Raw genomic sequence first — 27,588 nt, 5'->3', positions numbered from 1 at the left:
CCCTCATGGCTAATGATGATGAACATTTTTTCATGTGTCTGTTAGCCATTTGTATGTCTTCTTCAGAGAAGTGTCTGTTCATGTCTTCTCCCATTTTTTGACTTGATTATTTGTTTTTTGGGTGTTGAATTTGAGAAGTTCTTTATAGATCTTGGATACCAGCCCTTTATCTGTAGTGTCATTTGCAAATATCTTCTCCCATTCCGTGGGTTGCCTCTTTGTTTTGTTGACTGTTTCCTTTGCTGTGCAGAAGTTTTTTGTCTTGATGAAGTCCCAAAAGTTCATTTTTGCTTTTGTTTCACTAGCCTTTGGAGATGTATCTTGAAAGAAGTTGCTGTGGCCAATGTCAAAGAGGTTATTACCTATGTTCTCCTCTAGGATTTTGATGGATTCCTGTCTCACATTGAGGTCTTTCATCCATTTTGAGTTTATCTTTGTATACGGTGTTAGAGAATGGTTGGGTTTCATTCTTCTGCATGTGGCTGTCCAATTTTCCCAGCACCATTTATTGAAGAGACTGTCTTTTTTCCATTGCATATTTTTTCCTGCTTTGTTGAAGATTATTTGACCACAGAGTTGAGGGTCCATATCTGGACTCTCTATTCTGTTCCATTGGTCTATATGTCTGTTTTTGTGCCAATGCCATGCTGTCTTGGTGATCACTGCTTTGTAATATAGCTTGAAATTGGGCAACGTGATGCCCCCAACTTTGTTTTTCTTTTTCAACATTTCCTTGGCAATTTGGGGTCTTTTCTGATTCCATACAAATTTTAGAATTGTTCATTCCAGCACTTTGAAAAAATGTCATTGGAATTTTGATTGGGATGGCATTGAAGGTATAGATGGCTCTGGGTAGCATAGACATTTTAACAATGTTTATTCTTCCGATCCATGAGCATAGAATGTTTTGCCAAGATGCCCTTCAACAGATGAATGGATAAAGAAGATCTGGTCCATATATACAATGGAATATTACTCAGCCATCAGAAAGGATGAATACCCAACTTTTACATCAACATGGATGAGACTGTAGGAGATTATGCTAAGTGAAATAAGTCAAGCAGAGAAAGTCAATTATCATATGGTTTCACTTATTTGTGGAACATAAGGAATAGCATGGAGGACATTAGGAGAAGGAAGGGAAAAATGAAGGGGGGGAAATCGGAGGGAGAGATGAACCATGGACTCTGAGAAACAAACTGAGGGTTTTAGAGGGGAGGGGGTTGAGGGGATGGGTTAGCCTGGTGATGGGTATTAAGGAGGGCACATACTGCATGGAGCACTGGGTGTTATATGAGGACAATGAATCGTGGATCACCACTTCAAAAACTAATGATGTATTGTATGGTGACTAACATAACATAATAAAATAAAATTAAAAAAAAAGAAAAGGTATATTTCCATTTTCATTTGTCTCAAGATATTTTCTGATTTACTTTTCGATCTCCTCATTGTTCCACTGTTTTTTTTTTATTAGCATGTTAGTCTTCACATGTTTCTGTTTTTTTCCAGTTTTCTTCCTGTAATTGATTTCTAGTTTCATACAGTTGAGTTCAGAAAAGAAGTTTGATATGATTACAATCTTCTCAGATTTAATGAGACTTGTTTTGTGGCCTAATATGTGATTTATCCCAGAGAATATTTCACGCACCTTAAAAAAGGAATTGTATTCTTCCGTTCCTGGATGAAATATTCTGCATATTTCTATTAAATCCATTTGGTCCAATGGGCTATTTAAGGTCAGTGTTTCCTTCTGATTTTCTGTTTGGATGATCTATCTATTGATGTAAGTGAGGTGTTAAAGTCCCCATTATAATAAATACCATTATTGTATTACTTGTCAATTTCTTCCTTTATGTCTGTTAATATGTGCTTTACATATTTAGATGCTCCTATGTTGGGGGCATAAATATATACAAATGTTATACTCTCTTCTTGGATTGACCACTTTATTATTACGTAATGCCTTTCTTTGTCTTCTGTTAGAATCTTTGTTTTAGTATATTTTGTCAGATATCAGTATTGCTATTCTAGCTTGCTTTTTGTTTTCATTTGTGTGGAATATCTTATTCTATCCTTTTACTTTCAATATATGTGTGCCCTTAATTCTGAGGAGAGTCTCTTGTAGGCAGCATATAAATGGATCTTGTTATTTTATCCATTCAGCCACCCTATATCTTTTAACTGGAGCATTTAGTTCATTTACATTTAAATTTACTATTGATAAGTATATAATTATTGTCATTTTGTTAATTGTTTTCTGGTTGTTTTTGTAGTTCTCTGTTTTTTTTTCTTCTTCACAAGCCAATTCTCTTCCCTTGTGGTTTGATGATTTTCTTTAGCTGTTATGTATAGGTTTCTTTCTCTTTATTTTTTACATATCTATTATAGGGTTTTGGTTTGTGGTTATTATAAGGTTCGTATATATTGATATATCACTCTATTTGAAGCTGATAACTGTTTTGAAAACATTCTAAAAGCATTATATTTTTATTCTGCCACCCCAACATTTTGGGTTTTTGACGTATTTTACATCTTTTTAAAAATTTTTTGTATTCCTTAACAACTTATTATAGTTATAGTTGATCCTACTATTTTTGCCTTTTAATCTTCACACTTGTTTGTTTGCTGGTTTGTTTGTTTGTTTTGAGAGAAAGAAAGAGAGAGCAAGTGCACAAGCAGGGGGAAGAACAGAAGGAGAGGGAGCGAGAAAATCTTAAGCAGGTTCCACACTCAGTATGAAGCCCAAATGAGGAGCTCAATCTCACAACCCTGAGCTCATGATGTGAGCTGAAATCAAGAGTCAATGCTTAACTGACTGAGCCACTCAGGCATGCCCACACTAGTTTTTAAGTGGCCGATCCACTGCCTTTGTTATATATTTGCCTTTACCAATAGGAGTTTTTCTTTCATATGTTTTCTTATTTCTAGTTATGGTCTTTTTTTTCCTGCTTAAAGAAGACCCTCCAACATTTCTTCTGAGGTTGATTTAGAGTGGTGATGAGCTCCTTTATTTTTGCTAATCTGGGCCAATAGCCCTGATGAAATACATGGAACAATCCTCAACAAAATATTAACAAAGAGAATTCAATAATACATTAGAAGGATTGTACACCACAATCAAGTGGGATTTATTTTGGGGATGCAAGGATGGTTTAACACATGCAAACAGACCAATGTTGTATACCACATTAACAAAACAAAAAATAAAAATAATAATCTCAATAGATGAAAACTATTTGACAAAATTCAAAAATTATTTACAATAAAAAAATTCTCAACAAAGTGGATATAGAAGGAATATACCTCAACACAATAAAAAGCATGTATGACAAACCCACAGATAAAATAATAAGCAATAGTGAGAAGCTGAAAACTTTCCCTCTGAGATCAGGAATTAGACAAGCATGCTCACTCTTGCCAAATTTTCAACATACTATTGGATGACTTAGCTGAAGCAATTGGGGGAAAAAGAGAGAAGGAAAGAGAGAAAAAGAGCATCCAAATTGGAAAGGAAGAAGTAAAATTCACTATTTGCAGATGCCATGATATTATATATAGAAAATCCTAAAGACTCACCCAAAAAACTATTTGAACTAATAAGTAGATTCAGTCAAGTCACAAGATATGAAACATAGAGAAATCAGTCACATGTTTATATAATAATAATGAGCTATCAAAAAGAGAAATGAACACCATTTACAACTGCATCAAAATGAATAGCTATACAAATCACCCTCCCTGATTTTAAACTACCCTATGAAGCTACAGTAATCAAAGCAGTATGGTACTGGCAACAAAGACATGGAACAATGGAATAAAATGGAGAGTCCAGAAATAAACTTTCTCACATATGATTGCTTAATCTATCATAAAGAAGACAAGGATTTACAATGGGGAAAAGGCAGTTTCTTCAATAAATGGTGCACGGAAAACTAGACAGCTACATACAAAAAAAAAAAAAAAGAAGAAACCCAATCATTATCTTACACCATATATAAAAATAAATCCAAAATGAATTAGAGACTTGAATGTGAGACCTGAAACCATAAAACCCCATAAGAAAACATAGGAGGTAAGCTCTTTGTCATCAGTCTTAGTAGTATTTTTTGAACCAGTCTCTTCAGGCAAGGAGAACAATTGCTAAAGTAAACAAATGGGATTACATCAAACTAAAATCTTTTGCACAGGGAAGGAAATCATCAACAATACAGAAAGGCAACCTACTGAATGGGAAAAGTTATTTGTAAATCATACATCTGATAAGGGATTTCTATACAAAATATATAAAGAACTTATACAACTTAATATGAAAACTACTGGTTAAAAATGGACAAAGTATGAAAAGACATTCTTTCCAAAGAAGATATACAGATGGCCAACAGACACATGAAAAGATGCTCAACATCACTCACCATCAGGGAAATATAAATCAAAACCACAATGAGATATCACCTCACACCAGTAAGACTGGCTTTATCAAAAAGACAAAAGATAACTGTTGGCAAGGATGTAGAGAATAGGGAACGCGTGTGCACTTTTGGCGAGTATGTAAATTGATGCAGCCACTATGGAAAACATTATGGAGGTTCCTCAAAAAATTAAAATAGAACTATCATATAGTCCAGGAATTTGACTTCTTGATATTTATCTAAAGAAAAAAAAACACCAATTTGAAAAGATATAAGCATCCCTATGTTTATGGCAGCATTATTTACAATAGCCAAGAGGTGGAAGCAAACTGTATCCATCAACAAATGAATTGATACAGACGTATTATATATTATATATTATATATATGTATATACACACATGGGATATTACTCAGCCATAAAAAGAATGAAATCTTGCCATTTGCAACAACATGGATGGACCTAGAGGGTATTATGCTAAGTGAAATAAATCAGTCAGACAAAGACAAATATCATATGATTTTACTTAATATGTAGATTCTAAAAAAAAATACAAAATAAAACAAAACACCCTGCACATAACAAAAATAGAAACAGACTCATAGATACAGGAAACAAACTGTTGGTACCAGAGAGGGGAGGGGTTGGCAGTGGATGAAATAGATGAAGGAGATTATGAGGTAGACATTTTCAGTTATAAAGTAAATAAGTCATGGGGAGTGATATACAACATAGAGAATATAGTCAAAAATATTGTAATAACTTTGTATGGTGACAAATGGTGACTATACTTATTGTAGGCATCATTTCATAAAATATAAAAATATGGAATCACTATGAGGTATATTTCAAACTAATAGTATATTGTATGTTAATTACATTTCAGATGAGATCGGGTGTGTTCAGGGTGGTATGGCCATAGATAATTATATTTCAATAAAAAACTTAACTACCAAAAAATTAATTCTATATATTCTACACCCCAGAGTATATTTTCTAGAAATAATCCAAAAATGAAAACTGATAATTTTTAACACAATTTTATTTTACCAGTGGGAACTATGCACAACATCAATGTGTGATACTAAGTAGTGGTTAAGTAAACCATGGTCTATATGTGGAATTTTATGCTTGTAACAACTTTTAGACAAAGAATACAGAAATGTATATAATGTAATCACCATTATGTGAAGTAAACAGAAGATAATACATATGAAAATAAAAGCTGACAGGAAACACTCCAAAATATAAATTACAATATTCTCTGTACGGTAGGCTGATGTTAAATATTTTTTATATATTCTCCTATGCTTTTCAAATGTTCTCTATTAGGCACGCATGGTTTTATTTTAAGTAGCTTCACTTCCATGTTCCTTTTTAAGTAAGGGCATTTAAAAATATTTTATTTAAATTCAATTTGGTTAACATGTAGTGTATTATTAGTTTCAGGGGAAGAATTTAGTGATTCACCAGTTGCATATAACACCCAGTGTTCATTACATCAAGTGCCCTCCTTAATGCCAGACACACAGTTACACAATCCCCCTCCAGCAACCCTGTTTGTTTCCTATCGTTGTCTCTTATGGTTTGCCTCTGTCTCAGTTTTTGTCTTATTTTATTTTTCCTTCCCTTCCCCTATGTTCATCTGTTTTGTTTTTTGAATTCCACATATGAGTGAAATCATATGGTATTTGTCTTTCTCTGACTGACTGATTTTGCTTAGCATAATACCCTCTAGTTTTATCCACATCATTGCAAATGGCAAGATTTCATTCTTTTTGACTGATGAGTAATATTCCATTTTGTGTGTGTGTGTGTGTGTGTGTGTGTGTGTGTGTGTGTGTGTGTGTTACATCTTCTTTATCCATTCATCTGTTGATGGACATCTGAGCTCTTTCCATAGTTTGGCTATTGTGGACACTGTTGCTATAAACCTTGGGGTGTATTGCAAAGCTGCAAGAAAATTTTCTTTTTACCATAACTAGTAAGTTAAACAGCAATGGTGATGAACAAATGAAACTAAACTCCTTTTGGATGACAAGAAGATCAATACTTCTGTCTCTACAATCAAGTAAAACAGTCACACTGGTCCTATGGAAGGGAAGTGGGGAGGAAAAGGAAATGACCACTATGCCCTTACTATGGAAACAAGGAAATAAAAAGGTGAGGAGGGAAGTTGTAGGAAAAACTGATGGCTTAAGTTCTTTCTTTAGCCTGTGTAACTTCTTTCCCTGTCCTCCACCTCCTCCCTAAGACCTATTAGAGACCTACCTCCCCAGCAGGTCTTCCTTGAGCCCTCACCTGTACTAGTTTCTACTTTTGATGAATTCTATTTTATTCACTGAAAATGTAGTATTTTAAAGCATTTGTATCTCAATTATTTCTACTTTCTAATTCTTTCTCCATATCCAGGATCTAAGGGCACCAAAGGCAGGGCACTTAGACATTCAATCCTCTAGCGCTCATGCCCTTCAATCATCTAAAACAGTATGACGCTATGTGTACTTAGTAAGTATCTCCAGATGAGTTCCTTTTACCCAGATAGTGAGTCACTCAGCTATCTCACTGTGAAAGGACTATGATGTATTGATATACAACTGTAATCCAGTTGACTAAAAACAACTATATTATATGCTGACCCCACAAATAAAGTATTATTCTTTCCATTTGAGATTCAGCAGCAGGTATACCAAAAGAACTGAGCTTTAATGAGCCTCCAAAGCTCCCATCTTTTTCCACACTGTCAAGTTGATAGAGGCAAATAAAACTCAACTTCTTGATGCATAACTTTGCTTAAGTTGAACTAGAACAGGCTATAAAGATGCACTTGTTAGAAAAAGGCATGAGTAAGATTATATGGTGATGGAAAAAATACCATTTCTTCAAGAATGTGATGCCAGCAGCCTTTAAAAGTCTTTCACTCTGGCAAGGATTTCTAACATCCTAAATGCAACATACATTTTCTCTAAAATGATTCCTCTGAGGAGATAATTTCTACAATGTTGAGTACATGGACTCCAGAGACAGACAGATCTAAGTTCAAATTCTGGACTCTACCCCTTCCTAGCTCTGACCTTAATCAAGTTATTCTTATTGAAGATTATTAGTAAGCATCAGTTCCCACACCTGCTGAAAGAGACAATCACCTCACAGAGTTGACTAGAGGCTAAAATGTAATCACCGACTCTTTAATATAGTGTCTGGCCTATGGGAAGACCTCTCAAAGCATTAGCAGCCTTCCTTCCATGGTAACCCACACATCCTTTGCCCACTGAGAGGAGAGTAGCTCTTCATTTGACTTTACAAGCTAGGTTCTCTGCACACCTTTATTTCAGTCAGGGGACACAGGGAAGGGGGGCCCTATGTCTGATAATGATTCATGTGACTGTGTCAAGTTAGGCTTGAGAAAATCAACCTCTGACTCCAAACTGAGACAGTTCCTCAGAAGCATTTCTCTAAAGAATGTAAAAATCAACAACTGTGCCATCTTTAAAGACAGGACCAGAATCAAATTCCTATCTGTACCAGAGCACCTAGCAGAGAGCTTGGCACCAGCCAGTGAGCGATATTAGGGATGTGGCCCAATTCTTTCAAAGTAAAATTCCTTCCTGAAGATTTTACAACAGGAAAGACAAAAGTAAAAATGCTCATATCTGATCCTCTTTTTTGTTTGTTTTTTTTTTTTTAGTTTTGGTACCAGTCTCTAGAGATACAGACCTGACCAGGGGCAGAAACAAGCTGTTCCACATCTGGTAACAGTTCTGAAAAGGCACTCTTCACACATTTATCTGCCGAAGAGTGACTCATGAAATTCAGAACGTGCTAAGATTTTGGTGAGGAATGCTTCATATAAAATTAACATAAGCAAAAGGTTACTTGAGGGAACATTGCACTACTTTTTTAGGTGACCCAGTTTTGGCTAAATTTGGAAAGTTGGCAAGGCTGATTCTTCCCTTTAAAACAGATCTCTCAGAAACATAAGATACTATGAAGCCTTGGGGCCCAGATCTTTGCTGGGACAGCAATAGTGGGCAGGGCATTTTGGAAAGGCCAGAAATTGTGGATGTGTCTGGTCCCCTCAGGCTACCATTGAGATCACAGTTTCCTAGAGCGTGGTTTGTGAGGAAGGAATCAGAAGAAGAGAACTCAGAAACTACAAATTGTTTAACAAAAACTCAAGTAGTGGTAAGTATATGCCAAGCATTATTTTAAGTACAATACAAATGTTTATTCCCATAACAACCCTACAAGATGCTTACTATTATTATATCCATTTTATGGATGAAGAACTCAGAAATAGGTTAACAAATTTAGTAAATGGTAGAAACTGGATTAAAAAAAAGTAGGTTGGTTCTAAAATACTGTGTTCTTGAGCTTTATACTGCCTTTTCATATTATGTGATGTTACTACATGTAGTAAGACAACACTTAGAGTTTGGATTTCTGGCACAAACTGACAATTGTCTGTGAGAGGCAATGCACTGGAGAGGTTTAGAATGCTAACTCCAGAGCAGACTATTTGGCTTGAATCCTGCATTCTGTGCCCAGGAGCTAAGTGTTCATTGGTAATTTAGTCCATTTCTCTATATTCCAGTTTCCTCATCTCTGTGTTGGGTACAATAACAGACCCTATGTCATTGGGCTTGGAGGATTAAATGAGTTAACACATATGAAGTACTGAGAACAGTACTTGTTGCATAGTAATGGTCAGTTTATTGTTTATCAAGAGAGATATTATCTTGTCTCTGGATTACAGAAGAAGCACCATGATTCCCACTAATTTTTGTGAGAAGACATGTAGAGATGGAAGAACATGAGCTTTGGTGTTTGATAGACTGGTTAAGGTCTCACCTCCAACTCAGGCTATAATCTTGGGAGAGTTACCAACCACTCTGAGCCTTAGTTTCTTCATCTCTAGAGAGTGGGTTAATACATCCCTAAACAGGTGAAGTGAGAATTAAATGAGATAATGTGTATAAAAATATGGAAGCTGGAACCTAGTCAACACTCAAGTAAGAGTACCAGATTCCCTACCTTCTCCAACAATTGCACCTTTGTAAACTTATGACATAGTAATTGTATGCTAAGATATATATGTAAGAATCACCACTGCAGTAATTTTATAAAAGAAAACAGCTGGAAATGACTCAAAATTTATTAGTGGGACATTGATTAAATACACTAAGGTTTAGATATAATAAGATATGCAAATAATACTGAAAGGAAAACCTTTTCAATATGCTGCCTCTGAATACTGCCAATAATGTTTGTTTTCTTTCTTACACTGTTGCATTTTTTCAACTTTTCTATAATAAATATATTAAGACAGTCAGTCATAATTAATGATCATTGTTGTTCTATAATGAGCATATATTACTTTTATAATCAGAAAACAAATACTTTAAGGAGTATTTTAGCAGTACTTTTTTTTTTATTACTCTGGCTACTTCTTAGGAGTCTTTCTTGTAAAGCACACATTAAAAAACAAAGAAACAAACAAACTTTCATCAATATGGTCGTCATCATTAAGTCATGACCCAAACCTGAACTACCTTAAAGGACACATCAGGTGGCTTGTTAGGCTCTGCAAACTGACATGAAATCCACTCCACTACTGATGAAGGGGATCAAGGAGTAAGTCAATGGTGGGACACCTGAGCCACCAGGTCAATGGCAAACCACTTCAATGGCCTAGCCCCAGGCCTGTTAACACCCTTGCCTCTCTTACACTTACTACCGTAATCTCGCCAATCCTGCCTTTGTAGATTTAAACCATCCATCTCTTCTGAAAAGGCAGCCTAAGCCAAGGGCAGCAGCTTGAGTATGCAGCCCTGGCCATTCACTCTCAGACCAGCATCATAGTCACACATATCCACAGAGTGCTGCCATCCCTTCTCTCCCTTTGGTATCTTATACATACTGTTTACCTGAAACATTCTCCTCCCTCTCCTTCTTTGTTTCTTCACTGGGTCTTCATTTTCTACTGGCCAGCTGAGGTGCCACTTCCTAACACTTTAGGCTGAGATACAAGTATATGTTCCCCAGTGGTATATGCCTCTGGTTAAGCTAAACACCACCTATTCTCAGTTATTATTTACATACTGGTTTCTCAAACAATACTATAAGAATTTGAAGCCAAGCATTATATATTACTCATAGCTTTTCCCCTAATACAAATTGAATATTTGGCATATAGTTCAAGCTCAGCAAATGTTCCTTGCATGAATTGCATGAATAAATGAATGGTGAGTGTGCAAGAGAAAGGTCTATATGGCACCTTGTACTTTCTCAGTAGGAAAAAAAAAAAAACCCAAAAAACAAAAAAACACCATTACTAAGAAGGAAAGGAAGCAAGTACCTAGAAGTGAATGGATGACCAGACTAGTGTCAACTATTGAACAGGATGGCTGGTAGCATATACAGACAGCAGGGATAGTTCATGAGGCCTCTGGAAACCTGATGGGGTCAGATGCCTGAAGAACCTTCAAGTTCCATCACTATTGATCTCCTGCCTGAAACTCCTAGTTTTATAACTCTAACTGTTACCCATATGCCTTTATACTACTACTTTTATCAGTGGCCCAAGTAGTGGTCCTTAGAAAGCAGTGATTACAATCATAAAAAGAAGGAGCTAGCGAATCTGCTATACACATAACTCCCTCATAAGAACAATTATACTAATAGGGAGTGAACTACAAATACTTTTCTATACCATTCTTGCTCAGTGAAATACTATTTCACCATTGGTAGATTCTAAATAGAAAGAAAATAATATATAACAGCTTTGTGCCAAAGATGTTCATTGCAATGTTGTTGTATATACTAGTGAAATATTGGAAGCAATCTAAACATACAGCAAGTGGGAACAGTTAAATGAACTGATACGATGGGACTATTATAGTGATATTTTTCCCCAAGATACATAAGTTTTACAGCTTTATTGAAATAAACTACACATTTAAAGCGTACAATTTGAGTTTTGAGCTATATAAATTCCTGTGAAACCATCAGTTTATTCAGGATAATTAAAAAGCTTCCTTGTGCACCTTTGTCATCTTTCCCTTCCACCTCTTCTCATCCCTAACCAACCCATTTTCTGATTTCTGTCAGTATAATTTGAGTTTTCCACAATTTCATGTAAGTGGGATTCTATAGTAAGTACTCTTTTTTTGGTGGCTTCTTTTATTCAGGATACTTATGGATTTATAAACTTATCAAAATAAATTTATAAAACTATAAAATAAATAGTAGTTTATTCCTTCCTGTTGCTGAGTAGTGTTCCATTATATGGATATGTCACAATTTCTTTATCCATTCTCCTGTTAGTTTTTGGGTATTTCCACAATTTTGCTAATACAAATAAAGCTGCTATAAACATTCAAGTACAATTCTTCATGGACTTAGGTAGGCATATGCTTTCATTGCGCTTCAGTCAATACCAAGGAGTGAAGTGACTGAGTTGCTTAGTAGAGGTTATCTACAAAAGTGTTTAAATGTAATACTAAGTGAAAATGCAGGATTTAAACATAGCCATGTGAAAAATGAAAAGGAGAAAATACACTAAAATTAGCATGGTTGTTTAATGTGTGTGGGACTATAGGTAATATATATTATTTTCTCATTTTATGAATGTCTTATAATATTGTTATATTACTTAAAATATTTTTAAAACAAAGGGGTGAAGTAATAATCCTTGTTAAACATTTACTATATGTGGAATTATCTATATATATGTACACACACACACACATTACACTTTATCTTTACAATAACATCATGACATACTTAAAGAAGCTCAATTTCACAGATGAGTCAACTGAGGCTCAGAAAGACTAAGTCATTTGCCTAATACCCCATCATTGGTAATTAGAGCGACTGTGATTTGGGCTCAGGATGACCTAGCTGCAGAGGTCTTGTTCTTGCCTACCTCTTATGTGAATCCTTAATCCACTGCACTACATCACATGTCTTTATGAAACAGAGTGAATGGATGGAACATTATGAATTCCTGAAGGCATGTATAATAAGGTGATTGAGATTCCACTGAACAAATTTGCACTGCAGTGCTCTCCGAGGCAGCGGGCTGAACGAGAACACTGCAACACGCTGGGGACTGGCTTGATCTAATTTGAATTCCTCCAAGCAACACTATCAGGACAACTGCTCTCTCTTGAGGTACCAAGATTTCACACAATGTTCAGGATAACCAAATCAGGAAAGAAATTTTGGTATTTTATATCCCATATAGATCATTAGACAATTTACAAACACCAGATAGCAGTTTATCACAATCATGCCAAGAAAATAATCTCTGTGATCTAAGTTACCAAAGAGAAGCTCAGTTGCTGGCAAGTTCCCTCTAAAATTTCAGATGAGGCCAATATCTGAAGCCAGCTCCCTTCAGAGAGAATTACTGGCTCCACCATGAAATACCTATTTGACTTGGGCAAGGTAGTGAATTCCCTCTGAGATTTGAGTTCTTTATAAAATAAAGGAAATAGTACCTATTAAAAGAATCAGTTTTGAGGGTTAGTTGAGAAAAATCATGTAACAGTGAGCATAATGCCCTGAACATAGTAGGTGCTCACTAAATATCAAACACTCTTATTTTTGCTGCAGTTGTCAATGCTTTTCATAAATGCCTCAGGCTCAATGCCTAATTGCCAAGACAAAATGATGAGCTGGGAAAAATACAGAATAAAAGATTTTAATTCTTCTTTGGAATTCTTCAAGCTTTTTTAGAACCTGCTAGGCTAAGCTTTCCTATCTCAACTCATTTAAATCAATGGTGGAAATTCCTTGCCAAAGGATATCTAATGATCACACTTATAGCACTCACAGCAAGAACACAGACTCTCACATTGAAGTGACATCCAGGAGTCACCAAGTTGGAGGCAGTCATTTATTTTTCCTGAGCCTCCTATTCCTCAGCTGTGAACTAGGCCCTTGCCTGCCTATGCATCTCATGTTATTTCTGTGGTGCAGATGGAATGTGAGATATGAACACATTTGATCAACTATAAAGAACTGTAAATATGTAACAACTGTTTCAGATAAAATGAGATTGAAGAAATGGGATTGTATATTACTCATTCATTTATCATGTTTTCAATAAATAGGATTTCAGTGTTTATTCTAGGCCTGGAACCCTGCCAGAAGCTAGGAATACAGAAAGAAAAGGGCACTGAGCCCAGTCAAGAAAAGCAGATTTATAAACAAGTAAGTGCATTTTTTTTTTTTTTTTTTTTTTTTTTTGCAATCTTTTGATAGAGAAGTATAGAGGCTGGAGAGTTTGAGGAAAGGCAAAAAAGGCAAGCAAATGCTTTAGGAAGCAGGTAACTTGCAACTGATACTGCAACACAAACAAGCACAAGAAATAGTGTGAGCAAAATGTAGAAGGGGTGATGGGTGCCTGGGTGGCTCAGTTGGTTAAGCGACTGCCTTCGGCTCAGGTCATGATCCTGGAGTCCCGGGATCGAGTCCCGCATCGGGCTCCCTGCTCAGCGGGGAGTCTGCTTCTCCCTCTGACCCTCTTCCCTCTTGTGCTCTCTATCTCTCATTCTTTCTCTCTCTAATAAATAAATAAAACCTTTAAAAAATGTAGAAGGGGTGAAAGGAGTAAGAGGTAAAAGGAAAAGGATTAAAACTAAGGTTGGAGAGGCAAGGAAGAGCGGGATCATGAGGTGCCCCCAGACAAGGGCTACACTGTCTGAATTCCAAGTCATGTCCAAATAGAGAAACAGGTTCTATATAACAGAGAAAGCAGGTGAGATTTGCATTTAGAACAATGTCTTGTCAGTAAGGTCAACTGTGGTCAGGGAGACCATTTGACTTAGAGTCAGACAAGTACTAACTCATAAAACACACATACATGTTAACTGGTTCATTTCCTTATCTTTAAAATACTTTCCTGTCTACCTCACAAGGTCGTTATGGTAAATAGAATCATCTTGAGATTATGTGAGTGAAAGAGTTTTATGAGATGGAGAACACTATATAACGTGAGATGTGCAATGATCATTGTTATTCTGTCTTGCCATTTTGACCATCTGGACAATTAATTCAGGTACAGGAGTTAAATCAATTGTGCTGTAATCTACATCTGCTGCTACAAGACTTTCAAAGTAGCCATATGAGCCCTGCCACAGTTTTTCATATTTTCATGAATTAATCCAATAAGAAGGAAGTAAACATAACTGATAGAACTCTTAAGTGAAAGACACTTTTAATTACTCAGCCAAGCACTAAAGCAAGTTCCCAATTCATAAGTATAATGCAGTTCAATGAAATATTTCCCCATTGATTTCTTCTGTCACTTCTAATTGCTGTGGGAGAGAGGGTTTCATGAGTTCCATGTAAGGTATTAGGTGTCATGATTATAATTCTGGAACGGGGAAACCAGTGAAAAGTGTAGCTTTAGTTTTACCAGATGAGTTCAATAGTCACATTAAATATAACCCAAATTTGAAAAAGTGACACAGATCTGTACCTTACACAGGCACCTTACACATAGCAGACTCTCAATAAATACAGATATGGAAGCAGAGTCACCAGACGATTTAACACCTACTAACCACTGCTCTTGGTCATGTGAAGTGTTAGTTCAAAAAAGTATGGAAATGTTCACTACTTAGCATTCTTATTTAGAAGACAAAGGTTACTGTGTTTGTGACATTGCTTAGCTAATCTTAAAGCATTACATAAGTTTAACATATTAGAGTTTTTATTACAGTTAGCTTCACTTTGAATTTGACAGGGAATTTTTTTTCCCTTTTTTGTAGATGAGTAAACTAAAGTACAGAGTTAATTTTTACAAAGCAACATTGCTAGAAAGGTGAGTCACATCTCATTGTCCAGTTCCATGTATCCTTCCTTCCCTTTCTTTTATGTTTTCATTCATTCAATAAACATTACAGTATCATTAGGGTAACTATATAATTCTCAACCAAGGTGAGCACTTTCAAAATCAAAGTGAGTACTATTAATCATTACCCTGAGAAAACTCCTAGCTGCTATCAACTGAACATTTATGCCCCCTCGAAATTCAGAAGTTGAAACCTAATCTCTAATGTAACGGTATTTGGAGGTGAGGACTTTGTGAGGTGATTAGGACATGAGGGTGGGGTCCTTGTGAATAGGACTAGTGCTCTTATAAGAGAACCCCAAGGAGCTCCCTTGTCTCTTCTGCCCTGTGACAACACTGCAAAAAGTTAATTGTCTATAAACCAGGAAGCAGGTTCTCACCAGGCACCAAATCTGTTTGTACCTTGATGCTGGATTTTCCAGGCTCCAGAACTGTGAGCAACAAATTTCTGTTGTTTATAAGCCACCTAGTCTTTGGTATTCCATTATAGCAGCCCCTGAACTAAGAGCTTAGCATATTTGATCACCCTAAGTATTATGCACTGGAAATAGAGGGATAAATAAAAAACAGCCTTTTCTCTCAGAGCCTGACAGGAAAAAAAATAGATAAAAACAAGAAATGAAAGAGATGCAGCTTTGTAAAAGCTAAAAAAAAAAAAAAAAGGTATGTATAAGTTGTAATGGGAATGTGGAAGAAGGGAACTTAAACTATTCTTTGGAGGTTAGAAAATACTTTAAAAAGAACTGATATGTGCCCTGAAACTTAAAGGCTGAAGTATCCAGATAAATAGTAAAAAGATCTGAAGCAGCAGAAAGACTTTAAAAAGTATGACATATTCAGGGAATTTTAAGTATTTTGGTATTTAGTATAACGAGTACAGATTCATATGGGTAAGTAGAAGGAAAGGAAATTGAAGATGTGAAAGGAGATTCGTTCTTGGGGCTTCATGCTTTTGCTAGAGATTGTACTTAATCCTGAGGGCTACTGGAGGATTTTAAGCAGGGTATCAACATGATCAAAATCTGCACGAAAACGTTCCCACTTCCATCAGTCTTGCAAACAAGGCACTCATTCTAGTGGACCCTCCTGCTGCAAACACATCTATGTCTTAATAAATTCTATCATGCTTTTAATGAAGTACAGACATGTAAGAATGTGAGGAAAACCAGCAGGACCAAAACAAACAACAAACCATCAAACAAAAACAGAGAAGTGGGCTGTAGGAAATGAAAGCCAGGGATGCCCTGAGGGAAAATAATGTTTTCAGGTCTGAGATCAGAGAACGTGAGAATCTAAAATTAAGCAGGACCCTCAAAAGGAAGCAAAGGGTCCCCATTCCAAAGAATCTTTTGGCTCCAATCGAAATATATAATAATGCAAAAATAGTCCAACTTTATAGATATGAAGACTCGATCTCAGAAAAGGATGAGTCTTCCTAAATTAACATACAGGTTCAAGCAAGTACACTGATAACCACAACAGGAATTTTTGTGGAAATTTCCAAGTTCATTCTAAAATACACACCAAAGAATAAAACTTAAACAAAGCCAAGATATTCCTAAAGCAAAATAATGTGGAAGAATTTGAACTATGAGACATCATTAAGAATTTTAATTAAGATAGTGTGGATTTGGCACAGGGACAAACAAGTTAACCAGTGAAGCAGGATAGAGAACACAGAAACAGGCCCACATAGTATAGAAATACATTAATTTAGGTATCTTGAAAATAATCTGTGGATAGCACTTAAAAGATAATTGAATCACTATATTGTACACCTAAAACTAATATTACACTGTATGTTGACTAACTGGAATTTAAATAAAAACTTAAAAAAAAAAGAAAAGAAAAAGACCAAGAATTTAAAAAAAAAGAATAATCTCCTCTAGTAAGTATCATTGTAAACCATTATTTCTAAATTAAGAACAACATAGACAAAGTAAAATGTCAGTTAAAATCAGTCAGTTAAGCGACTGCCTTCAGCTCAGGTCATGATCCTGGAGTCCCAGGATCGAGGCCCACGTCGGGCTCCCTGCTCAGCAGGGAGTCTGCTTCTCCCTCTGACCCTTCCCCCTCTCATATGCTCTCCCTCTCTCTCATTCTTGCCCTCTCAAATAAATAAATAAATAAAATCTTTTAAAAAAATGTGCCCTGCCATTGTTTGATTCAAGATAATAAACTAGAGTGAGACAAAAAAAAAAAAAAAGAAAAAAAAGAAATATATGTCTGAGTGTGCAGTGTAGATAACTGGGAGAAGGAGAAAGGGAAGCTATTTAATAAATGTGAGAATTATTTATTTATTTTGGGAAAAGAATACACAAGAATCAATGCCAGATTGACTAAACACTTATATATAAAAGAGAAAAGTTATAGTTTGATATCTTTATGATCCTGAGTCAGGAAGATAATTCTTAAAACAGAGAAAGTTTCAAGTATGAGAAAGAATTGATATGTTTGCATACACTAAAACAAGAGCTCAATCTACAATGTAAAAGAAGGTACCTGCAACACCTATAGTCAATGGTATATCAGTATCCTAAAAGAATAAAACAAACTATAAATCAATAAGAGAAAAGGAAATGCAATAAAAATGTAGGCGAACAGCATTGAACACAGAAACAGAAACATGAATGTTGAATAAACATATTAAAACATCCCTTCTTACTTTTCATCCAGAAAACGCAAAGTAGGTAAAATGCCCAATGGCATGTTACACCTGCTAAACAGGCAAAAACTGTCAGTCTGACCAAATGTTATATTGATGAGCTGTATAAAATGTAAACTCCTTGACACTTTTGGGAGGCATGTGGCTAGGCACAGCCACTTTGGAAAACAACCTGACATTATCTTGTAATGTTTAACAGGTAAAAACTGTATGACCCAGGGCGCCTGGGTGGCTCAGTTGGTTAAGCGATTGCCTTCGGCTCAGGTCATGATCCTGGAGTCCCAGGATCGAGTCCCGCATCGGGCTCCCTGCTCAGCAGGGAGTCTGCTTCTCCCTCTGACCCAACCCCCTCCATGCTCTCTCTCTCTCTCATTCTTTCTCTCAAATAAATAAATAAAATCTTTAAAAAAATTCCATAAAAAAAACAACTGTATGACCCAGCAATTCCAATCCTAGAGAAATTCTGTGTATAGACACTAAAAGATACATGCAAGAATGACTATTGCTACATTGTTTGTAATAAGAAAGACTGGAAACAATCTAACTCTTTATTGGCAGGAGGATGGATATATTAATAAATAATTGTCCATACAATGAAATACTATATAGGAATAAATATGAATAATCTACTACTACATACATAACATGGATGACTTTACTGAATGAGAAAAATAAACTGCAGAAGAAGGCAGGGAAATAGAACCTAGGAATAGCACACAGCACCCTCAAAAATATTAGTGTTATTCTAATTCTAAACTTGGAAGAGAGGAGAGGGGTTTGTGATTATTTTTATCCTACTTTATTATTTTCATACATATGATATTTTAAAATTTTTGTCAACTGTGACATACTCAACAGTACAAAAGTCTCTTCATATAATAAAATTTAACAGCAAAATTACTAGCTGCTGTGAGAAAAATGAATTGGAACAGAGGAAGACTAGAAACAGGGGGTTAATTAGGAGGCTCTTGTTAGGCTGAAGAAGACAGTGATTCAGCTAAGTGTGGCTATGAATATGAAGAAGGGATGGGTGGATTCCCTCCAAACGGTGGGATCACTGTGTTGTAGATCCATTGGCCTGAAAAGAGAATGAGCCTTCATGGTATGTCATGTCACCTCATTTGTTAATTTACTGAGCTGAATATTTATGAGGAGTCAAAATTAATTAAAGTACATGGAGAAACTTCCTAAGACGTCACCAGTAAGTGTTCAGAGATAAATAGGTACATAAGCAATCTAGAAGAGCATTAAAAGAAGGGGCTACTGGCTGATTCACTGACTGGTTGGTCAGTCCCTACTAACAAGCATTTGAAATTACCTGGGCAAATGTGAAAGCAGTTATGGATCTTAGACTGACCCATATGGGTAGAAACTGTGTCCTGGGAATAGCGTGGGAATGACAGTTTGTGCATGTGGGATAATTAGAAGGAAAGGGGGTTTTGTTTGCTTAGAATACTTCCAAGCTGAAAAATGTCAATATCTAGTTCTGGAAAATAAACCTACTTACCCACTAGGAAGCATGGGTAACCTATAAAGGTGGAATTGCTTATTGAAATTGCACATTGATAGAACAATGTTTTTGAAGCTGCAATAGACCCTTCAAAGGTCGACAAGTAAGTAAAAAGGTAAGACCCTTGTTTATCACATTCCACCAAAAAAAGGACATTGCTTGATGTAATTTACCCCTTGATAGTTTATCTGAAGAGAATGTGCTATTTTGTATTTAGGACCTTTGCTACAAAAGCAACCTTTGGAAAAGTTAGAATGATTGAGGGCAGAGAAGTGTCTTTTTTTGTGTGTGCCAGAAAAAAAAATTATATTTTGGATGTACCTATATCCTGAATGACTTATTTTTTTAAATAGCTTTGATAGGTAAAATGGTATAATTTCTAGTTTGCTCCCAGAAAGTCTTTCTTGACAGAAATGTATGACTGCACAGTGTGCTCTAACGGCAGCACTGATTTAATGATATTGAGCATCATGAGGGGAACCAAGCTATTCACAAGGGTTCTTGATTATGAAATCCAAAAGCTGTCAGATTCCTTCATAAGAATCTGATCCCACAGTGGATTGAAACTCATTCATCAGTACTGATTACTGAATAAATCCCAACTTTTGCACATACTAACTTTGACTAATGAAGGTACCAGCACCATGTTGGTTGATTCAAGAAAGATAGGAATTTGCAACGATGTGGATGGAACTAGAGGGTATTATGCTGAGAGAAATAAGTCAATCAGAGAAAGACATGTATCATATGAACTCATTGATATGAGGAATTCTTAATCTCAGGAAACAAACTGAGGGTTGCTGGAGTGGTGGGGGGTGGGAGGGATGGGGTGGCTGGGTGATGGACATTGGGGAGGGTATGTGCTATGGTGAGCGCTGTGAATTGTGTAAGACTGTTGAATCTCAGACCTGTATCTCTGAAACAAATAATACATTATATGTTAAAAAAAAAAGAAGAAGAAGATAGTAGGAAGGGAAAAATGAAGTGGGGGAAATCGGAGGAAGAGACGGACCAGGAGAGACTATGGACTCTGAGAAACAAACTGAGGGTTCTAGAGGGGAGGGGGTGGGGGGATGGGTTAGCCTGGTGATGGGTATTAAGGAGGGCACGTTCTGCATGGAGCACTGGGTGTTATACGCAAACAATGAATCATGGAACACATTAAAAACGAATGATTAATGTATGGTGATTAACATAACATAATAAAATAAAATAAAAAAGACACTTTTATGAAAAAAAAGAAAGATAAGAATTCTAAATTGAGGGTGGGGGAAGGGAGAGGGCATGTTCCAAGGGAGGTTTTGTAGCAAGTTGAAGGATGAGAGCATTCTATTGTGTTGAAACTAGTATTCTAGGCAGAAGAAAATTAAAAAAAAAAAAAGACATTAGACATAGTCACACAATGAGGCTATAGCACAGAATTAATTGAAGGATCAAAATGGCAGATCAAAGCCTGAACATGAAAAGCTTTGAATGTTGTAGCTCTATTTTATAGGAAATGGAGGATTTCAGCCACTATGACACCTCCTCAAAGCTCTTTCAAATCTATGTTGGCCATGGTAGTATCAGAGGAGCTTGAGAGATAAACCAATTCTGGATCTTCTATCATTGTAATATCTCTTGTATTCACTTCTTCCTTCCTAGTCCTTCAACCTCTAACCTAGTTCAAGTCTTTGCTAGCTCTAGCCTCCTAACTCACTCTGCATTTTGTCTCTCTGCTTTCTAGAGCATCCTATCAACTGTAGACAGAAAATTCTCTCAAACACAGCTCTTTGATTATGATGCATTTCTAACTACTACTGATGGGGTCCCTACTGATGACTAGATATAATCCCAACAAACCTAGATTTAAACTTTCCGACTAACATTCATTTATTTATGCTGTTCCCTCTACCATATGGAGGATGATCACTGTGATGATCCTGTCCCTTCTCAAGAGGGGAAATTGGGAGGTTTTTTGATCTCCCCAACACAAACTCTTCCTCTTCATATTCAAATCCTACTCATTAAAGCTCAATTTAAGGAACACTCTTTCCCTGACATCTTCCCTAATCTTTCGACTATATATAATCAAAAGCAACCAGTGTTTATATTGTGCTTTCAAGTTTATATAGCATTTTATAGCTTTTGTAGAACTTAAAACTATGAAAGTATGGCAGAGGTAGAGCAAGAATATTATATTTTCACAGATTAGGAAATAAAAGGGTCAGAGAGGTTTAGTGACTTAGTGTTAATCATAGATCTTCTGAATCCAAATCTCATGTTCTAAACCCCATACAATATTCTTACCTACAATATTCTTACTTATTTTATTTCTTAGGAATTTTCCCTACATACATTGTTTTGATAATTACCTTGATCATCTGTTTTGTTTTGTTTTTTTTTACACAATCCATACATGTAGTGTTTAATAAATAAATGTTTTGCTAAGGTTCCTACTTCAAATAATTAGACCAGTTTGAAACTCTGGCTTCTCCCCATCCACAATGATATACTTATAGCCTTCTACCATAAGAGAATCATTTTTCTTTCCATGTGTTATACACGTACCTCAGGATTTCAGTGCATATAATGCTGCATTGCAATTCCTTTAGTTACCCATCATTCTTTGCTGGTTCCTAAACTAGTCCAGTGACTGCAATATACTCATCTTTGTATCCTCAGTGCCTATCTGGGTACTCTCATATCATAGATACTTGAGGAGTATTTGTGGAGATGCTTCCTAGAAGAGTGAACTCTGATGGATAGCCTTTGAATAACCTGGACTATGGCCAGAAATTCACATGTATTGTTCTTCTACTTGAGTCAAAGATTGGGGAAAGAAACCAAGATATAAGGTCTAGTTTCTAAGAACAGTATTGCTTTTTAAAAGAGTTCAGGAAGGTTTGATATGCATATAATCCTATTATTTCTACCCTTCCTATGTCCACAGAAGATCTGAGGCAGTAGGAATACCATTATACCATTCCTATTACTACTTCCACTGTCCCAGCATCACCATTCTATCTACAACTAATTCTAAAATGGGATGATAACTGTATCTTCCATCAAAAGGTTAATTCTATAACTAAAATGATGCATGTAAAGCTTTAACACACTGTCTAGAACATTGTAAGCATTGTTTTGTTTCCATTATTTTTATTATCATCACTATTAGAATAACTATCAGAATGACCATTGTGGCTGTAACTACTACTATGAGTTCCCACATATGGAACATATATTGTTCAGACATTGTAGCAGGTCTGGCACATATATTATTGCTCATCTTCATGGCAATCCCACCAGGTCCACATTGTCATTCCCATTTAACAGAGACAGAAACTAAGGACTAGAGATTTGCTCCTCAAGATTTTCCCTGTGGCATCCCGCCTCTTATTCATCATTAGCATTTTCAGTGACTATCACAGCTCAGATAGTACATGTATTCCCCTCTGACTCACATCACTCCCTCATCTTAAGAACAGCATAATAAAATTCTTAAACAACAAAGTTGCCCCCAGAAGGGGCCCAGCCTTTCATCCAAATCACTTTAAAGTTTAATATCATCCCCCAAACCCAGTGCATATTCCATTATTCAACACAAAACACTAAATCAAAATCTACTTTATTCATTTCTGGCAACTGCAGTAGAAACAGGAAGTAGCAACTGGGCTGAATTACAGAACTGTCTGCTCCAATTTTTCTGTACAAGCTGCTTCTGTATTACTTATGACTAGTTCCCATCAAGACTGGGCTAATTACGTAGTTTCCCTACTCAAGGTTACTCTGTGTCACCTAGAAATCAAATCAAGTCTGGGGTTTCTTTTGGGAGCACCTGCTCATAACTTCCAATACTCTGAGAACACAATCTTATGATCCACAAAATAGATCTTCCAAGTAAAGGCCAGACCCCATTTCTATTGGAGGAAAATGATAAAAATACTAAAACTTCAGACAGGAACACATTTGGCCTAGATTACCTTCACTCAAGACCCGAGTAACAGACACTTTCCTAAAAATATCAGTACATTGACAACTTGAAGTCTGAGGTTATCCAAAGTTTTGACTGTTTTCTTTATTCATCAAACCCTACACTTTTCCCATAATGGGCCAGACCACAGCTTAACATGTAGAAGAAAATCATGTAATTTAGAAAGCCTAGATAGCATTTAATCATAAAAGACTAATCACAGCTATAGTCTATTAATAATATCAGTATTTTCTCTTTCCCCTAACATTTTAAATATGAAATTCAGGATAATCTTTAGGTCAGGGATATAAGGAATTAGGTATAAAGCACCGAATATATTCATTGCCATTGTCTTATAGTAATCACAATGGTGAGTGCTATTACAGAGGACCAATTATTTTGAGACTAGTTTAGGTTATTTAGATGCATTATCCTTTATCACTATGAATATCTAGTAATAAAGTTATATTGAATATAGGTATATTGCCCCCATACTAAAAAAAATGTGTCCCTCCTTCAACTGTACCGGTAGATCTTAAAAGAACATACATATAACTCATCACTGGTTTCCAAATTTACATTGGGGGGAGTAGGAGGCAGATTATTTTCTGTGGGGAGCCTTTATCTCTGGCACCCTGGCAACAAAATCCTGGGCAGAATTCCTCTTCCCTTCAAAACCCTTCTGGCCCTTGAAGACTGAGGTGGGAGGAAAGCCATGGGTAGCTGCGCAGCAGTAGGAAGGTCCACTCTATCTGGAATCCTCCTCCACATCATTGATTCATCCAGCAAATGTGCACATTTGGAAGCATGTGGGACCTGGGGCGGAAAACTGGAGGAGCCAGTCACTGCCCATGACTCAGAGGTCTGAAGGCAGCAGAGCTTTTTGACATGTGAGGCTAAAAAAAAAAAATAGTTTGGCCTGAAACCAAAAACAAAAAGAATATTTAAAAAAAATCACATCCTTATAAACCCTAAAAAGTAAAAAAGATACTGCTTAGAAAACCAGCAACAAGTTTCAGGCTGTGGAAATATGAGGGCAGCACTGCTCTAGTGAGGGAGAGTTAACGGAGAGGTACAGAGGCAGTAAGCCCAAACCACTGCCCAAGATTTTCTAAGCAGCTCTCTATAAGTATTCTCTTCCCGCTTGTTATATTTATACTCTCACTCTCTTTGGAGGCCAAGTGAGTCATCAACTACACACTTAAAATATCCAGAACACCGTATAGCAGCAATCTAACACTGGCAACTTCAGAAACACTTGCTCTAAACAGGCTATGCACAATCATTTATTCAACGGTCTCATTTGTTATTCATTTCTTTCATTTCATGTTTCAGTTACCAGTAGTAAGTTGAATAAAAAGCTTCCTGAATCCACAAAATACAGGGGAAAAAAAAAAACCTAATTCTCAACTCTGCTTCTCTGAACTTTTACAGGGTTCACAAGACTTACTACGGAAATCACATTAGCACATGATTGTGTAATTCCATATTTTTCTATTATTATAAATGAACACAGTTTTTTAGCATTCTCCCGAGTGCTGCAGCAGAAATTTCAGTAAAAGTTCACATCTAAAAGTAGAAATGTAGGCTGTGGAGAAAAACAGACCTGAGTTTGAATGCTGCTTCTGGCCATACACTAGCTATGTGGCCACAGTGAATTACCAACTTCCCAAAGCTTCAAACGCCTCTTCTGAAAAATAGGGAGATATGTATAAACCCCCATGAGCCATTGTGAATATTAATTAGCATAATATATATAAATCTCCTAACACAGGACCTGGCATATAGCAAGAGCTCAATATTTCTCCTTTTTCTCCGCCTTACTCTCTTAGAATCAAAGGTTTAACAGTGCCAAGTACTGTTCTCTGATTATTCCAAGGTCTACATTTATTGAATGTCTATATGTCAAGCATTATATTACAAGGGGGCAATGTAAAGATACTATGATATAATTTCTGCCCTTGAGGGATTCTGACTGAAGCCTTCTTAACTGACCTTCGAACAGATTATTGACTTAAATTCTTTTAATAAAGGAGTTAACTTGGCTGTATATCATTTTTTCCTAGAATATCTCTTCTTCTTCATCTTCTAACAGTCTTGGCTTTATCATGTACTCTTGTTGTAAGAACTATGTAAAGTTCCTTGAATTTGATGAGTTCTTGTTCATCTTCATGCTTTCGCATATGCTACATCTTCTGCTTAGAGTACTTCTCTTTGGATTCACCCAGGAAATTTCCTGGTCTCTCTTTCAAATCTTTCTTAAAAGCATTCCCCAGCTTTCTCCTGGGCAACTTGAACAGCTTCACTTCCCTGCTGTCATGGCAACCCATGTAAGTTTCAGTCTCAGAATTCAGTTGGTGGCTAGGGGAGGAGGATGTCAGTTTGTCTGTCTCCTCTATACAACAGAGACCTACTTGAGGGCAAAGTTTTTTTTTTAATTATTCATCTTTGTGGTTCTGTACTCAGCAAAGAGCCTGTGAATAGTAGATGATCAATAATTGTTAAATAAATAATTGAATAAAATAACAAATGGCCAGGCTGTGGTCAAGACAGCAAAAGAGAACAGGTGACTAGGATTCGCCAGCACACAAAGCAGATTTTTGTTAGTTCATTTGTCCAAAACAGCTCCCATAGCTTTGTGCACAAGGCCAGGTTCCTCCGACAAGAACATTTGGTTTCCAAATTACATACCGCACAGCATGAATCCTTCCTTTCCTGCAACTGCCTGTTAATTATAGTGTCACCTTTGCTCTGTCTTTTCCTGAATTTCCTAATCCCTGCAATACAACAGCCAATTTTACTTAGTTAGGGTTTTCTGACCTTAAAAAGCAAGTCTCTCTGCCCCCAACCCTTTTGCAAAAACTATAAAGAAAGCCAGAAGAGTCTGTGCAGAGTTCACAGGTACTATAACATTATTAAAAAATTACTGAGAGTGAAAAAAATACTCCCCTTGGTTCCTTTCTTCCTTATTCACATGTAATAGCAAAAAGCTGCCCGCTCTGGGGAACAGCTAGGGGGATGCTGGTGCTGTCTCTGGCAACAAGAAACATCCTGAAGCTCCTGAAATTGAGAGTGCCTAGAAGCTAACTGAGAGATTCAACTGCTGAATTCATTTGATCACACTGGCAGAAGTGCCTAGGAAAAGTTTCTGTTCTTTGTGCAAAAAATTGGAAGATTTCACTTTCTTTCTTGGGTTCTATGATTAACAAGTGTTCTGACAACCCGTTAGTCCTTCTCTATCTTGGAGAGGTACTGGGCCTATCACATTCATTTGTGTCCCCAGTGCCTAAAAGAACTTGACAGGGTAGGTGCTCACAAAAACAATAATGATAAATCAATAAATCATGGGGAAGGAAAGAAGGGTATGGTTGAGGAAGGAAAAAGGGTAAGGAGGAATAATGGAGAGAGGGCAATAATGGAGAGAGGAAAAACTGTTGAGGGGGAAGAAAGGGAGAGGTAGAAGGAAAGTGGGAGGGAGAGAAAGAGGAAGAGAAAAAAGGGAGAACAAGTTCCTCTCACCCTTTTCTCCTAAACTTACAAAAGACAGAGTCTTAAAATAAAAATTAAACATCTCAAAGCACTTACAGTCACTGTGAGTACAAAGCTCCGTCTCCAGACAGTTGTCTGCCTCCTACGGCAACTGGGTTAATGTAGAGACATGCAAGGTATATCAGGTTAGCTTCACCTGCCCCTCCGCTTGGCTGACCTGAGAAGGCTGTCAGGCTCCACTGATGAGTGATAAGAAATCCTTAGTGCCCCCCCATGACCATAACCCCTACTCATGGCCATGACAGATGATCACACCATCTATTCAGCCTTGGCAGACCAAGTGATTTCCTAATAGCACCTAGGGTAGGGGGGAAGGACTGTGAGAACCAGAGTCTGAGGAAACAACTCAGGAGCAGCAACAGGGTCTTTTCAAAACTGGAAGAGTGTCTCCACCTGCTTTCTGAGCCCAGAGGCTAGGTTTCAGAAAGCTCTTGCTGTTACTATATTGTTTTCCCCTTCAGTCTCATTTTCAATCCACGTACATTTTGCTTTGGAATTTGCAGCACTTTTAACTGTATGGCCTACATTTTTTTAATAACAATTTTTAAACTACAAAAATTTAATTTTCATGTTATAGGACAAAAGTAATGACTCTATTATAGGAACTTCACACTAAAGAGAATGAAAAAATAAATG

The 27,588-nt window shown here is 36.5% G+C and overlaps 1 protein-coding gene across 16 annotated transcripts in view; it reads right to left on the bottom strand.

The window, feature by feature from the left end:
* The window catches only part of DLG2 (discs large MAGUK scaffold protein 2), a 2,208,086-nt gene that overhangs the window by 1,118,990 nt on the left and 1,061,508 nt on the right, over positions 1–27,588 (bottom strand). The gene's annotated exons all lie outside the window — the stretch shown is intronic.

The sequence above is a fragment of the Zalophus californianus genome, chromosome 11 (assembly GCF_009762305.2).
Source record: "Zalophus californianus isolate mZalCal1 chromosome 11, mZalCal1.pri.v2, whole genome shotgun sequence".
NCBI classification, from domain to species: Eukaryota; Metazoa; Chordata; class Mammalia; order Carnivora; family Otariidae; genus Zalophus; species Zalophus californianus.
This window is presented reverse-complemented; position numbering and strand designations above follow the sequence as displayed.